Source organism: Octodon degus, unplaced genomic scaffold (assembly GCF_000260255.1).
Source record: "Octodon degus isolate 3935 unplaced genomic scaffold, OctDeg1.0 scaffold00379, whole genome shotgun sequence".
NCBI classification, from domain to species: domain Eukaryota; kingdom Metazoa; phylum Chordata; class Mammalia; order Rodentia; family Octodontidae; genus Octodon; species Octodon degus.
Genome location: NW_004524955.1, coordinates 528,166 through 544,878, shown reverse-complemented (window position 1 = coordinate 544,878; position 16,713 = coordinate 528,166). Strand labels below are relative to the sequence as shown.

The 16,713-nt window shown below is 49.8% G+C and overlaps 1 pseudogene; it reads left to right on the top strand.

The window, feature by feature from the left end:
* Positions 1 to 331: 331 nt before the first annotated feature.
* LOC101574781 lies at positions 332 to 572 on the top strand (annotated as a pseudogene).
* Positions 573 to 16,713: the final 16,141 nt, after the last annotated feature.

The following is a 16,713-nucleotide window of genomic DNA, read 5'->3' as shown; positions in this document are numbered from 1 at the left end:
CTCAAAAATTGTTAAAGATTTGAGCTGATAATTTCACAGAGTAAACTAGTTGCAAATGAGCATGATTTTGCTCAACGTCATTAGTCCTTAGGAAAATGAAGATTGAAGGTAGTATGAGCTATCACTGCATGCCAGTAGGTTGGCTAAAATGAAAGATATTGATTGTACCGCTACTGATGTTAGGCAGGAAGTTAGGCATTAGTGAGTCTGAAGACAAGGCATCTGGTGGCTACTTGAAAATCAAGGATGTGGGTCTCTTGCTGCAGCAACGCGAGTGGGAGCACCAGGAGCTCGGGCTCGGAGCGAAACACTTTTGGATTGTTTTAAGAAAATGGCAGACAAACCAGACATGAGGGAAATCGCCAGCTTCGATAAGGCCAAGCTGAAGAAGACGGAGACGCAGGAGAAGAACACCCTGCCGACCAAAGAGACCATTGAGCAGCAAAAGCGGAGTGAGATTTCCTAAGAGCCCAGACAATTCCCCGCCCCCGTCATCTCCGAGACCCCCCAGTCATGATGTGGAGGAAGAGCCACTTGCAAGACGGACACGAGCCACAAGCTGCACTGTGAACCCGGGCACTCTGCGCCGATGCCACCGGCCTGTGGGTCTCTGAGGGGACCCCCCCAATCGGACTGCCAAATTCTCCGGTTTGCCTTGGGATATTATAGAAAATTATTTGTATGTTAAATGAAAATAAAACACATCTTGTGGCAAAAAAAAAAAAAAAAAAAATCAAGGATGTGATCCCCCTTTGGGGGCTGGGGAGATGGCTCAGTAGAATAAGCACTTCTCTGGCAAGCGCAAGGGCCTGAGTTCAATCCCGGGTTCAAAAAAAAGACAAACAAAACATACACATAATTCTTGTATTTCATGTAACCAATCACGTGCCATCAGCTTTGTACTAATCCTGCTGCAAACCGTATTTACACTGAACTCAAGCCTGACTCTGCCTGGTGGCGTGAGCCTGTGGGCTCTACAGTGCAGTAGTGTAATGGAAGCTTCCTTGTAACTCCTCAGTGCACAGTCTCCCTTCTGGACTGATACTGGATTTTCTGCTTCCTTTCGCCATTCTCTCTCCTCTTTTGTCCTCCTTCCTGTTACTCCAAAGGCCCAGTATTTTTTCTTCCTGCATCTCTGACATTGCTCTAACTTTTTGAACCATATTTTAAACGTGATTCTCACCTATAGCTACATCCTTCTCATTTTCTCATCTCAATTCAATTATTATTCTATGAAAGTTACCCCCATCCAGGCTGTAGTAAGGAGCACTGTCTCCTCAGTCTCAGTTTAAACATTGAACTCCTTCAAAGCTCAATTCAACTGGTGTTCCTCCACACCTTCCCCCTTCCTACTCCTCATTGATTCTATTTTGTGATTTCAATGAGATAAGTAAATTTATTATATAGATAATTTCTCCTAAACGAAGTGACTAGTCTTTTCTTTCCTCACTGTGATCGATTGAATATGAAATATCTCCTAAAGACTCTTGCATTAGAAACTTGATCTCCAGTGTTGCGACGTTCACAGATGGTGCTTTGGGGACGTGATGGAATCGTAAGGGCGCTGGACTTGAGAATTAATGCACTGATGGCTCTGTGATTTGATAGGCTGTTTGCAGATGATGGAGGTGTGGGATGTGGGGCCCAGTTGAGCTGGGTGAATCATGGGGGCATGGCTTTGGGGCCTGTACCCGTCCCTGCCCCTTCCTCCTTCTCTCTGTGGCTCCTGCTGCTGAGAGGTGGCCAGCTCTTCTCCAGCATGCACTTTTACCATGATGCCTCAGCTTTGCCACAGGCCTGAAAGCAATGGAGCCTGCCAACCACGGACGACGCCTCTGAAGCCATGAACCAAAGCGTCTTTCCTCCTTACAAGCTGTGTATGTCGAGGATTTTGTCAAAGCAATGGTGCTGAGAACCACTGGGGATCTTGATGAGCCCGGGAAAATCAGTGAGAAAATTTAGAGACAAAGACAGAGGAAAACTGAGGTCAGGTGGGAGCCTTATCTCTGGAGAGAAGGAAGAGCCCAAGGACTGTAGAGCCTTTATTTTTACATTCAGAAAGTAGAAAACTGGCTGTTGTTTTTCCCACACTATGGGTTGTATTTTCATTTTGTCAGTGATTTTTTTTTTTGTACTGGGAATCAAACTTATAACTTCATGCTTGCTGCACAGATGTTGTCCCACTCAGCTAAATTGCAGGCCCTGCTGGCGATCTCTTCTTGTTGTGCAAAAGCTTTCTAATAAGCTGAGATCCCATTTGTTGATTATCTGTAGTATTTCCATACAGTCTGGGCCTTATTCATGAGTTTTCTCCCCACACCTATGTCTTCAACATTTCTACATATTTTCTCCTCCAGTAGCTTTAGTGCTTCTGTTTTAATATTTAGATCTTTGATCTATTTTGATGTTAGTTTGCTGCAAGGTGATAGAGATGGGCCTAGTTTTAATCTTCAGCATGCAGAAAGCTAGTTTTTCCAGCACCATTTATTAAAAACAGGTGATCTTTTTTCTAGTGAACATGTTTGGCCTCTTTGTCAAAGATAAGGTGGATCAGTGTGTTTGGGGATGTGTCTTTATCTTCTCATCTGTTCCACTGATCCTTGGTTTTTTCCCCCTGATACCATATTGATTTAATCACAGTAGCTTTGTATTATAATTTTGGGCCAGGGATTGTGATGCTGTCTGACTTGCCTTTGTTGCCCCAAGTTGCTTTTGCTGTTCTAGGTCTCTTAGGAAGATCTTCTTAGCTACAGTTTTGAATTGGACTGTGAGAATGTCATAGGTTGAAGGCTTAATTCCCAGGACTGTAGTGTTCAGAAGTGGGTTTTGATGAAGTGATGGAATCAACAGGAATCCAATCCCATTAATGGATTTGTCCATTGGTGTATTATGATTGGGAGGATTACTAGTAAGGGCTGAAAACTTAGGTGGTGGGACTTAGTTGAAGAGAGTGTGTCTTGGGGGCATTCCCTTGGGGACTAAATGTTTTCACCATCTTCCTCCCTTGGTGCCATGATGTAAACAGCTTTCTCTCCCACACAATCCATCTGCTATAATGTTCTGCCTCAATTCAAGCCTAAGTAAAGTAGTGCCTGGATCATAGCCTAAGACCTCTGAAACTATGAGCCCCAATAAACCTTTCCTTCTTTAATGTGCATTTCTTAGCTGTATTGTAAGTATAATGGAAAGCTAACACAGTGAAAAATATAAAAATAGTATACGCATTACTGATGAGAAAATTGCAAAAGCATGGGAAATAGATTTTGTTAAAATATAAAAGAAAGGGCAGAATATCTGTATATATCTACATATGTACATTTGGATAATGACAAAAGCTTAAATTATATGCCAATTATCTCATTTTATCTAAACTAAATCCATCCTTTATATTCCATACCTAACCTTGAGAAGCATCATACACTTCTCCAGAAATGTATTAGAAACAGTGTTTTCAACCTTTTTCTTCCTGTTTTTCTTCCTGTTTCAAGGGCACTGCACATTTCTTCCTCAGCCTCCCTGTGATGGCCTGGGGTGGACCATTTTTCTCTCCATCCTGACGGACAAAAGTGAAACTCACAATACCAATGGTTGAGGTCAGGCTGGTATTTGAAGAGCATCGAAAGCATTTTAGTTCATGGGTATAATTGAATGTACTTTTTATCCAAGTGACTATCATGACGTTTTGTGATACGAGGGTGTCCTTGCTGGTCTTTAAGGAGCATAGCTAGAAAATATATTCAGAGACATACCTGAAAGCTCAAAAGGTCCTGAGCCCCTCCAGCCCCAGAACAGAGAGTGGGGAGAGGATCAGGTGAGGACCCCAGAGGGGGACCCAGACATGCTGCCTGTATTACGAGTTAGGATGCATTCGGAGCGAAAAGACAGGAGAGCCTCCCGGTGGTGGTTCGCAGTGTCTCCGCATCAGTCGTGGGTGAGCAGGAAAGGACCTTGGGCAGGGCCAGTCTACCGCACTGATGCCATCTGGGAAGGTGCAAACAGCCTGTGTGTGTGCGTGTGTGTGTGTGTGTGTGTGTGTGTTGGGGGGTGTTGAGGCGCCCAGTAATGTGAACATTTGTTATTTACGATAGAATTCGCTTGCTTACGCCCTGAAGCGCATTTGAAACAACACATTCCCTAGAGCACAAGCCATGTGTCCTTGTCCTCCGTCGCAGCCTTGGGACACCCTTACCAGGCCGATCAGTACTGGTCAGGGGAGTGTTGGCCGTTTTGGAACAGTGGAAGTTGGAACTACATTACCCAGAAGGCCGCGGGAAGGCGGTGCGCCTTACGGCTGACGTCACCGGAAGGGGGCGTGGAAGCCGAGCTGCCCCGCGGTCTTGTGCTTCCGGTGTCGGGTGCGTGCGGGGAGGGACAGGTGGATCCGAGTGGTGCGGGCCCGCGGCGGCGGCGGTGGGTGGACGGCGCGTCCGAGCCCGGTGGGATCGCCCCCGGGCCCGCGGCCTCCAGGCCCGCAGGACCGGACCGGGGAGCTCCCGACCGCAGCCCCGATGCGTCCCTGGGGTCCGGTCCCTGCCCGGCGGGGCCCCGCAGCCGTCAGCCTCGAGCGCCCCGCGTCTGCCCAGCCCGGGGTGGGCGCGGTCGGCTAGGAGTGGGCGCGGCGCGGGGGCGGGAGAGGTAGCCGCTAGGCGAGGAACGTGCCTCTCGGTTTAGGACGAGCGGAGCGGGGCCTGCCCAGACGGGAGTGCCCGCGGGGCGTGGTGTGCGGGCCCCTCGGACGCCAGGCCCAGGTTACTTCCTCGCCGTTACCCTGGTGACTCCCCGATTAGGGCCGGAACCCGGGATGTGTTAGCTTCCTACCGGCCCCTCACTTTGTTTCCGACTCGCTCTAATTTCTGTAGGGTAAAGAGGCTTTACTAAAGATGGTCCATCTAAAGTTGACCTGCATATCTTTGGTCTGTTTACTCTGTTTCTTGTGCTCTGAAGGGCTTCAGGGCCATCTAAAATTGACTTGCTCAGTTATGTGTGGGTATATAGAAGCTGTTTCCCATCCTTGCACGTGAATGCTTGTTGTTACTCTGTCCCAAGACCTAGAACCGCCTAGCTCTAATACATCCATTGTTCCCCCCTTCTAGGGCTCCCGCATGTAGAAAAAGCCCCACCCCCAGCCTCCCAACGTGGTCCACAGGCTCTGCTACTTGATCTGCTTTGTTTCTCCTGGTACTGGAGATCCCAGAGACACTGGTCCTCGTATCGACACCCCTTGCCTTAGTGTAACGTGTTGCTAAGCTACTAAGCTAGCTTTAAGGGTGAAATCCTCCTGCCTTAGCATCCTGAGTAGTTGAGATTATTGTCCTGTGACACTGTGCCGGACCGTTTCTCCATCTGCTTATTGGCCCTTTCTGTTTCCTCTTCGTCTCCTGGCTCACTGCATAAGCCAGTCCTGAGCTTGCCAAGCCCTCTGCCATTGTAAGAGAGAGGCTTGTCCTTGCGCTTCTTTTGCTGTGGGATACTGTCCCTGATGTGCTGTCCTGCGTACCTTTTCTGTGCAGCGGGCCTGTAGTTCTGTAGTTCTGGCTGAAACACCCCATCCCTTTCTTCCAACTTTGTGAGGTGTTTTACGGGAGCTATAAATTCTGCCTCTGTGTGTGCGTGTGCGTGCGTGTGCATGTGCGCATGCAGGTGTGTGCGTGTATGTGTTGCTTTGCTTTCTTTTGTGGCGCTGGGGATTGAACCCATGGCCCTAGCATTAAGCCACATCTTTATCCCTTTCTAAATTTTGAGATGAGTTGTGCTGGGCCTGAGTTTGAGATCTTTCTGCCTTAGCCTCTGTCGTGTTACTTTTCTCACATTGCTTCGATAATGTACCTGATGTGTGGAATTAAGAAAGGAAAGGTTTATGTAGCTCACAGTTGTGGAGGTTTCAGTCCATACTCAGCGGGCTCCAAGGCAGAGCGGCACATGGCAGAAGGCAGCAGTTCATGGTGGCAGCTAACAGCAAAACGGCAAGAGCAAAAGGGAGGAGTAGCAGTGAGCGAGACACTTTCCTCTCCTTACACTGCATTCAGGCTCCTCGCACTATGGTGGGTGCTGATCGCGGAAGTGGATCATAAATCCGTCATGAACTCTGGAAACCTGACCCATGACTGCATGAGGCTTTGGGTGGGGTCACTAGACACCAACCGTAACAGCCTTCAAAGGTGGTTCTGGCTAAGTACAGTGGTACCTTGATTCACAAATGTAGTTCTTTTCACAATTTTGGTGTGAATTCTGTGGTCCAGGTACCACCATGGGAGACTGTGGTTGACTTCTAAAGCTGGGCCCCACTTAGCTGACCTACATAGGAATGGGGACGGCATTTACGTGGGTTTCTGGGAGACGGATGGAAGCCTCGCCGCACAGAACTCTTACCTGCTGTGGGTGCTCATCCCATTGCCTCTTTAGTTCTCAGAACTACATGGTAATGTGGGAATTATGGGTTCTGATTTGGAAACAGGCTTAGAGAAATAACATGAAATTTTCATCCCAAGCAGCTGGCAACTGTGCCATGTAAGAGGACTGGTTCTAGCCCCAGTGCTGGGGCCCCTGGTTTGCTTTACCAGGGCAGGTACACCCTGGGCACCAGGGGCTCAGCTACTCTGTCATGGTGAGAGTTATCTGAGTTGTTGCCCACTACCTCTCTGTGTCTGCAGTTGTGCCTGCCATGGTCCTCAACGATGGCCCTTGTGTGTGTTCTCTTTAGCTGTCTTCCTGTGAAGCTTTTTTCCTGCTCTTAATTACCTTATGTCCCAAGGCCACATCTATCTCCACACTGAACTCCACACAGAACTCGGCCCTTGGGAGCCCTCAGTGAGTCAGGCCTCTGGCCCCGCCCCAGAGACTTAGTCACAGCTCTGATCCTGTCCAGACACAAGGTACATGTCAGTGCTTCTGTTTGTCTTTCCAGGTCTTGGTGACCTTCAGTGATGTGGCTGTGACCTTCACCCAGGAGAAGTGGAGATAGCTGGACTTGGCTCAGAGGATGCTGTACTGGGAGGCGATGCTGGAGATCTGTGTGACTCTGGTCTCACTAGGTAACAATTCACCTCTTACCCAGGGGACCCAGCCTTCTGGAGTCATGGCTGGGCCAGAAGGTCAAAGGAGCTCACGGGCTGAGTCCTCTTGGTTCCTCTAGTTTTCTGTTCCCACCTCCTCTGCCTGGTCTCCCTCTGTTTGCATCAGAGACATGAAATTTAAGCAGCAGCCCCTGCTGTCCTGCCCTGGTCACTCTGGAAGAGTCAGCTGTCCTCACGGCCTGCTCAGGGGTGTAGGTCGTGAAGTGTTCTAGGAGGAGGTGTGAGTCAGGCTGTTGGGAGACGGTGGGCATTGCTGCTAGGCATCTTCTGAATGACGTGATCTTGGGAGAGAGACCGTGAACACCTTGTAATCGTTGCTCCTTTCCTGAGGCCGGCCCAGCCCCTCCCCGGTTGAGGAGGTTGATGTCCTCACACAGCACGTGAGGCTGTGTGCAGACCGTGGATCCTTCTGTTTGCCGTCCGGCCTGCTGATTATAGTCTCGGGAACATCTCAGATCCGTGCCGAGTCTTCCTTCTCCTGTCCACCAGCTGTGGTTGATTTCTCGTCTTGACCCAGAAGACAGCCTGCAGCGCAGCCCAGAGCAGCCTAGCCACGTTCACGGCATCTGTGGTTCGTTGTCGTGTTCTGTGGTTGACTTCATTTACCAGAGTGTGACAGAGTTCCCTTTCAGAATAAAATGTTTTGGATTTTAGTATATGTGCTGCCACAGCAAGCACAAGAATAAAATATTTTAGAAATGTGGGTCAGGTTGAAGAAAAGCCGTGAGAAATACGGGCACGTTGCGTGCTACTCGTGTCTGTCGCTCTGGAGTTCAGATGTCCGTAGGTGACAATTCAGGTGAGCTGTATAAAGGAAACAGGAGAATTTAAAGAATAAATAATCAGGGCCATAACCTGCTGTGGGCACTTCAGGGAGGGCTGTCACAGGAGTTGACGGTGGGGCTGAGAGGTGAAAGCTGAGTAGGACCTGGCCAAGGTCAAGGACGTGCGGGAGGGGAAGTGTGCTGGCTGGGGAGAGCCTGGATGTGCCGGGGGACCAACAGCCTGACCTGCTGAATGCCCGTCCCGGGGCCCAGAGCCAGGCGCGCGGCTCCCTTTGGAGAACGCTGAGACGTGCTGGTGTGTTACACGTCCGCTGCCAGTGGCTTCCGTAGATCCTGTGTCCCCAGACAGGGCTCTCCTCTTTGTATTGATGGCGATCAAACTTGGAGGGCCATTTGCTGCTCACTCAGGAGATACCCCAGTGTGTGCAGGGCTCAGGCTTCCAATGGGCAGCAGCTGTGGGGTGTCATCAAAGACGCTGGGTTCCCCGTTCCGCTCTTGGTGCAGCCACCACTGTTCTCCCCAGGTCCGCTGCCTCAGGGATGTAGGATGCGTAGCAGCGAGGGCACAGCAGCCCCTGGGTCGGGCCCTCTTCCCACATTGGAACCAAAGCTCCTGTTACCGGGAAAGCACATCTGAGGTCGCCTGCCTGTTGCAGACTACTGATGGCCACAGGTGCTGTCGACCAGTTTATTTCAAGGAGAGAGTTTTCAGAGGTGTTGACGCCCGAACTTCCTCCCGTGAGACAGTTGGAGTCACCTAGAGTTCGGAATGCCGCTTTTTCAGGAGGCGGAATCAGGAATTTGAGGATCTGTGACTGAACTGAAAGGCACCTTGGGCAGTCCTCCCCATGGCAGTGTCCCCTGGCTGGCTGAGAGTGGCGTGCCGGTGCGGTGTGGGCTTTCAGAGGCAGCCGTCAGGGCAGTGAGCTGTGTAGACAGCCTGCCCCCTCCTGCAGCTGAGCTATCTCCTCTGGACTCGCAGTCACGCCGAGGCTAGAATGTCAGCATTTGTACCCTGGCGAGTGACCCAGTTCAGTCCCAGCAGTTCCCGAGATTTTCAGGTCTCAGGGAAACGATTTGCGTATTTGTGGGCTTGTTCTTTTCATGTCTGCAGCAGGGTGATGGCTTCCTTCTTCTTTCGTAGTTACCCTTTCCTGCTCCTTTCGATGTCCGCAGGGTGCCAGGTTCCTAAGCCAGAGCTGCTCTACTTTCCAGAGCATGGGCCGGAGCTGTGGACAGTGAAGCAAGGCCTCTTGCCTGCCACTTGTGCACGTAGGTGGCCACGACCTTAGAAGGAGGGGTCATGGCATCTTCAGACTGATAGGACCACGACCCCTGGTCTGCTGGGTCCGCTGTGGGACTGCTTGTGTGACCTCGTTGCTTGGGGTGGTTATGACCCACCTCAGGGTCCAGTGTGCCTGAGTAGGTGAGCTCTGAACCATAGTTACTCAAAGGTCCAGTCACTCACAGGTGACTTCAGACAGTGTTGGATTGCTCAGAGCATGACCTGGTGACTGAAGGCACCAAGAAAGGAAGGGAGACATAGCTGACCCTGTGTGTGTTCTGGGCAAGAAATGAGCTTTGGCCAGACCCGCAGCCGAGTGCCTGAGAAATACGTCTTAGCTGTGTGGCCAAGGGGAGCCGTAAAGGGCTGCTTCACATCACCTCAGGCTGCCGTACTTAGAAATTCAGAGGAGAAGCAGCTCCTGTCATTGTATTGTGCAAGGGTATGATTAGATCTTGCAGGTTAGTGCTGAGGTCGGTGGTCGGCCTGTGATGTGACCAAATGTCACCTGTTAGTGTTGTTGACCTACTAGTGTTAGTCATAATCAGCAGTAAAGAACATCAGGCTTCTGCTGGACTCAGAAAGGCCCTCACCTCTGATACACAGTGCACAGAAGCCAGCCATGTTCTGCCTCAGTAATGATCCCAGTGAGGAAAGTCAGGAAAATGGTTACATTCACAGGAGGGTCAGAAAAATTACACACCTAGGAATCAACCCAAGCAAGGTGGTAAGAGACCTCTATAATGAACATCATAGAACTCAGAATGAAATTGAAAAGGACAGAAAGTAGAAAGACATCCTTTGTTCCTGGACAGGCAGAATTAATAGTTAGGGGTTGTACAGTTACAGTTCTTATTGGTCAGCTCTTTAAACATTCACCTCTCTGTTGTATGCCTGTGGCCTCCGTTTTGTTACCTGTGGGAGAGGTCTTTCTTCTAATCTTGAGCAGACTCTTGGGCAGCCACATCAGACCTGCTGTGTTCTCAGGGAACGCGTTTCTTCTGCTCTGTTGTACCTTTGTCCTCTGTACTCATCATAAGAATGTGTGTATGTTTATGTTTGTGGAAACGCAAAATGCTTTGTGATGTACCCTGAGAAATAGGTCGCGTACATACACAGGCAAGGACCTGGAAGGACTTCTCATTTTTGAAAGCTATGTATATACTTGGGTATTTTTTGCCTTAAATTCTTTTTTTTTCTTAAATTTATAAGAAATCTGAGGGATATGGCGACGTGCAGGGGTCTGAAGGTTCAGATTACATTAAAATGAAGTGTTCTTTGTCTGTGTCACGCTGGAGAATATGTCTGCCTCCTCAGCAGGCTGTGTTGGGCCTGTCAGGAGCGCCTACCCTGGTACACAGTAGCGACACTCAAGATGACGTGGCTTTGACTGGTTGTGAATGAAGAGAATTGGAGCCCTAAGGCGTTTTCTCACCCGTGCATTCGTTTACCATCGTGTCTATCAGCAGGGCTCATCTTGTGTCCGTAGCATGCTGTGCAAGGGTCGGAATTAATTCACTGCTCTCCTTTGGTGGTCGTTTGTGTTATTTACTTTGTGTGGCAATTAAGGGGAATCCTGCTGTAAATGCTGTTTTCCGTCATGTTAGTGGACATCCACTCGTTAGCTTTGTGTTTTTGTGTGTACCCAGAGAGGAGCGGCGCCATCGTGGGGTGGCTGGGCTGTGCTCAGCTCTCAGTCAAGCTGCCACGTGCCTGTCCTGCGTGGTGACCCCATTTCCTGCTCATTGCGCACCCCCGTGGGCACCATTGCATGCGGTCCTCCTGAACGTGGAGAGTGCCCGTGTTATTCTTTCAAGCACAGCAGTTGGATTCCTCAGGCCACAAACCTGAAATTGCCCAGTGCAAAGGTGAGGAGGAGCAGGAGTGGCTGCGAGCAAGCGTAGATGTGACGTCAGGAGCTGCACTGTGCGTCTCGCAGCCACTTCCCCGTGAGAAGCGGAGCACCCACAGCTCTGAGACGAGGATCTTAGACTTTGCCGAGAAAGGAGTCCCACACTAGCAGCTGGCGTGGCCAAGTGGGGCTGAACGAAGTCAGTGTCCTCTGCAGCGCCTTCCCCTTGCTCTGCCCCGCCTTGCCGCCACTGTTGCCTGCTAGTGCCGGCCTCCATCCTTGTGCCTCTCCTCCTTTGCTCTGTTCTGCCACCCCCTTCAGTGTGAGCTTCTCAGGCAGCTGTGCATTTGCTTCTGGGTCTCCGCCCCTCTCTAAGGGAAGTCTCCCCACATTTATTCCCTTGCTTGAGTGCAGCATTTTCTTCTGGGACACCCTGGTTCGGCAGTTGTGTCCTGGCTCCATCTTACGGGACACTCTTCTGGGAAGCCGTTCATGTTGTGCCTGTCCTCTGTCTCTGAGTCTCTCTCTCTTTTCTCAGTCTTGCTACATGCCACTTTCTTACACTTTTATGGCACCAGTAGACATCACTTCTTAGAGCAAATGCTCTCCTGACAATGTCATCAAAATTCTGTCCTCCCTTCCCCTCTGTGGACTGAAAAGATGGAGCGTCCACTCCTGATTCTCCGTCCCCTCATGCAGCATGGCTTCCTATTTTCCCTTTACTGGTTTTGTGGCTGCAAGGACTCATGGAGGATAATTGGGAGCTGGGTTATGGAGCTGTGGAGACCCGGCCATGCAGCCAGACGCTGCAGAGGTTCTGCTCCCACCTTCATTCTCCACTGAAATGTTTGTCCTGGGTTTTCTGCAGTGCACCACCAACAGTTTCCCCTGTGTGTGTTGGGTTCCCTTTCAGGTGACAGAGCACAACTTCAGATCAGAATGCCGGGCGCCTGTCTCCCAGTCAAGTCTGCTGGAACCTTGCTCCACAGAAGGCTGACTCCGGGATCTTCAGAGCACTTCGGATGGGCACCTTGGGGATCAGGAAGGGCTTTTGGAAAGGACAGTCAGGCTGTCCTAAGGAGACCTGTCCTGGGAACATGTGTCTTGAAGACAGTGGCTTGCAAATGGATGGAGGTTTGTATCCCAGGATGTCACAGGAGCAAGCCCCCTGGAAGTTCTCTGTGGATGTGACTCTCCGCGAACTGGGGAAGATACCTCAGTACTTGCAGGAATGAACTCATGCAATCATGTGGGAAGAGTTTTAGCAGGAAGTGGTACCTGTTTGGCATCAGCAGGGTCATGTGGGTCTGAAGCCCTATGAGTGTAGTGCGTGTGGGAAAGCATTCAGTCAGAACTCGACCCTCATTCGTCACTACTTCACTGGGGAGAAACCACGCACATGTATCGAGTGTGGGAAGGCCTTTAAACGCTGGGTGTACCTGACACAGCACCACCCAGTCCACACTGGAGAGAAGCCCTGTGAGTGCCCACAGTGCGGGAAGGCCTCCACCCACCACTACGTTTATTCGCCGTAGTAGAACACACACTGGAGAAAAATCCTTTGCATGCAAAGAATGTGAGAAAGCCTTCACCAGTACAGCACACCTAATTCATCTCTGGTCCATACCGGGGAGAAGCCTTACAATGCAGGGACTGTTGGACAGCCTTCTGGTGCAGTGCAGGGCTGGCGCAGCTCTGGCAGGTCCACACCGGAGAGAAGCCCTATGAGTGCACAGTGCGGGAAGGCCTTCCACCGTAGCGTGTATCTTGTCCACCACATAGTCATCCATATGGGGGAGATGCCCTACAAGTGCAGTGAGTGCGGCAAGGCCTTCAAGCGCCAGTCACACCTCCTGTAGCACTAGCGGGTTCACTCTTGGAAACCCCGTCAGTGTGTTGAGTGAGGGACATTTGTCACGTGCTGCTCCTCTGGCCTATGCTAGTGGGCCCACACAGAAGGAAAGGCCTTGGAGTATAGGGAAGGGTGGGGAGCACCACTTTTATCTTCCTGTTTGGTTCCCTCCACTGACTTATGAGCAGTCATACTGGAGAGGATCCCAGTGAATGTGAGGAATCCATCTGTTTCTGCTTAGTCTTAGGCATCACGGAAGGATTCAGGTCAGGAAACAAGGGAGGATTGGTACCAGTGGTTCACTTTAAGAGAACTCATGCTGAGGAGAACACTGAACCATTTTCTCGGGGCTCTGGGGCAGCAGCAGCAAGACCTGACTTCCTCCGTTCTAGATTCCCTAGTGGAGGATTTTTGCTTAGTTGTCACTGAGAAACCCTGTGACAGTGGTCCTCAGTTGCCCTGGAAAGCATTTTGTTGGAATTGGGCTCGCTTTGGGATTTGGCTCAGGGAGTCACTGAAGGCCTGTCACCAGTTTCCTTGGGTAACATGGTAAGTGTTCTCTGGTGCATTCAGAAAGACATAGGAAGGGGGAACAAAGTGGAGGAACAAGCCTTCACAACTCATTCAGACTTCACTGCCGAGCCTTACCATTTCTGTCAGTTTACTTTGGGTAGAACTCTGCACCATGAAGGGCTCAGCCCTTTACTTCCATAGGGGGGCCTGCCCATTAACTCAGTTTTCGTGCCTGCTGAAGCAAAGCAGTGAGGCTCAGAATTCTGTGGGTCGATCCGCAGACCCTCATGCCTTACCAGACCTGCCCTTAGGGCATCCTGAGTAGGCAAAAAAAAAATCCCTCCTTCCGTGTGACCTGCGGTCCGTCGGGAGTGATGGTCCAGCTGCCCTTCCTCCGTGCAGGCACCTGGATACCTAGCAGGGGAGGGCTTCTTGAGAGCTGCAGAGCTGAATGGTGAGGTGCTCGAACTCGGCAGAAATTCAGGTGCCACATTGAACTGTACCCCATGTAGCGCTGCTCGGCTTTGCTTTTCACGGATAAACCCCCATCTGTGATTTTTATTTATTTATATTTTCTAAAATAATTTTTATTCATTTTAATGAGAAAAGATAAAATAGCGATGAAGCAGTTTCAGAACAGGTTAATAGAACGTTTACAACGATTAATACATTGATCTGTGATTTTAAACCAGTGCTTGGTTTTCTTGATTCCAAGCTACTTGTCTCTTCTGTGCAGCACAGTGTTGGATCACTTTGCTCTGACAGTTTCCTTGAGAAGCCCCAGTGGTCTTATTTCCTGTGTCTCTGTCATCTTGTGCAGTACGTTTCCATGTTCTCTGCAGCTTTTTAGGGGTTGAATTATAGGGACAACAAAATAGGGCAAATTTGTGGTCACTCAGGAGGAGGAAGGTGAGTCCACAGCAGATGCCCCGGAGTCTGGTGCGTTGTGGACCAGAGTGTCAGCAGAGGGTAGAAGTAATCCCCACTGGACACACGGGCAGGTCTGAAAGCCGCAGGGCTCCTGCTGCGCCCTTTGTGCTTGTGAGCTAATTGGAAAGTGAAGGACAGTCTCAAGTTTTTCTTTTACCCGAACATCTGGAAGAGTTGAAAAAGAAATCTGGTGGAGAAGCAGGTTTCAGGGAGAAATCAAGAGGTGGCTTTTGGGTATGAAGGCTCAGAAGTGTCCCACCGTGTAGTTGTCAGAGGGGCAGCTCAAAGCCTTGCAGCTGCGAGCCAACACCGAAGTATCACTCAGGATTTGGGGGCAGATGTATGAACATTGACGGACGTGACCGGGAATCGGACCCAAAGTGCTAGACCCGACTTCTGGTGGTCTAGGGTGTGTATGGCGTTTGCTAGTGGCCGGAAGGATGCATTGGCAGTACTGATTGGTTACAGACGTCATCATTACTGACTGGCCTACAGGAAGGTTATATGTCACATACCAAGACATTTGAACTACAGGCGAGCTCAAAAGTTACCGTGGGTTTAGGGTGGGGTAGGTTAGGTAAGGGAACTGTGTAGCTGGCACTGGAGAACAAACCTGCTCGGGAGCAGCTAGTTGGAGGCTGACAGGTCCTCAGAAATAAAAGAAATAACTCCTTTAAGTTGGAAATTTTGGGGAGGGCACCATTCTGTGATGTGCAAATGGTAACAGGCATTCAGGCCAAGCCTGAGGTCCACATTTGGAAGTCTAGAGGGAGTTCCTCTAGATTAACCTTTGATTGTACCTTGAGATGGGCCTTGGGATGAAGCAAGAGGTGAGCCTGGAGGTTGGGGAAGGGGTGGGCCTTGCCAGGCAGCCGGGGGCTTCCAGCCTGTACTAGAAGGGAGAATGAGGAGAAGGGGCCCTGCAGAGGGCGGAGTGGAGGAAAGGAGCCAATTCACCGTTCTGCAGATGCAGCACACTGCTCGCTTGTGTGGAGGGGAGGAGGGCCAGCCAGGGCGCACCGCCTCTGCTCCTCTTCAGAGTACACAGATTCAGCTTAGGCAAGCAGCAAAAGGGACTAGGATGACGACATGCCTGGGCTCTAGTACGGCTCATACTTGCCTTTGGCCACGCGTTGGTAAAGCGCGCTGGAGGCCTGCCATTTCCTCAGTAGTGTTTTGTTAGTCATCACAAGTCCTTTTGGCAGTGCCTGAGTTTATGAGCTACTTCGTGTGAGACAGTAGTGGGGTCCTAGGTCATCACCGGACAGACTAAGTGACTGGGATTTGAACTCTCAGGCTTCCAGAGAGAAGGGTGCTCGAAATTAGCTTATGTAAAATCTCTAAGAACAAGATTCAGAAAGCTTTCAGCTTGTCAGTTGTCTTAGTTACTCCCGGTGCTGGGACAAATTCTTGACACTCAAAATGAAGGAAGGAAAGGGTTATTTAGCTCACAGTTACTGGAGGTTTCGGTCCATATTCAGCTGGCTCCAGGGCAGAGCAGCATACGGCAGGCTGCCCCAAGACTGTGAGGCTTTGGGGGGACGCCTAGACACAAACCATAACATCAGTCCTTGGAAGTACTAGGAGGATTTCACAGGCAGAGGGATGCTATAAGCATCCCTTATGTTGGTTTTTGAGTTGCATCTTTAATAAAAAAACCCAGTAAATGTGAGTAGTTTTTCCTGAATTTTAGAGTGGTATTATGAAGAGTCATTCCTGAAGAAGGGGGTCATGAAGTCCTTCAGACTTTAGCCATTTGGGTGGGGTCACGAGTGGGCTGCAAGAAGGATTACAACTGGTGTCTGAAGTATAAGCAGTTTTATGTGACTGAGCTTTTGGACCTAGGGGTACAGATGCTTATGTCAGCTGGTTGGTTCAGAATAGAATTGGATTGTAGGACATTCACTTGGTATTGCAGAATCAGAAAACTGCCTTTGGGTCAGTACCACATACCTGACTGATAGCAGAAAGAGAATCACAGAAACCTATACATTTATTCTAATTTTCTTTTATTTTGAAGAATAAAAACAAAAGCAAGAAAAACAAAAATATAGAAACAGGGTATCATACAAAAATACATATATTACAGATTTTCAAAATGAGAATAGCTCATTAGCAATGACATGTTTATTTTTATCATCAGATATGTTGCTTAGATTAGCAGATGTAGTTATGCAAGATGGGACATGTGATTGAGTATCACCACATGCTTTCAAGAAATCTTAAATTTTTGTTGTCTCATTCTTTTTGTATAACATTTACTTTAAAGAGAGTATAGTAATAATTAATATACCATTAGAAATGGTACACAAGGGGGCTGGCCTGACAGCTCAGCGGACTAAAGCACCTGCTTAGGCAGAGCACGGCGGCCAGGGTTCAGTCCCAGGGTTGCCGTGCTGGCCTTGCCCCCGAGGTGTGCTGAG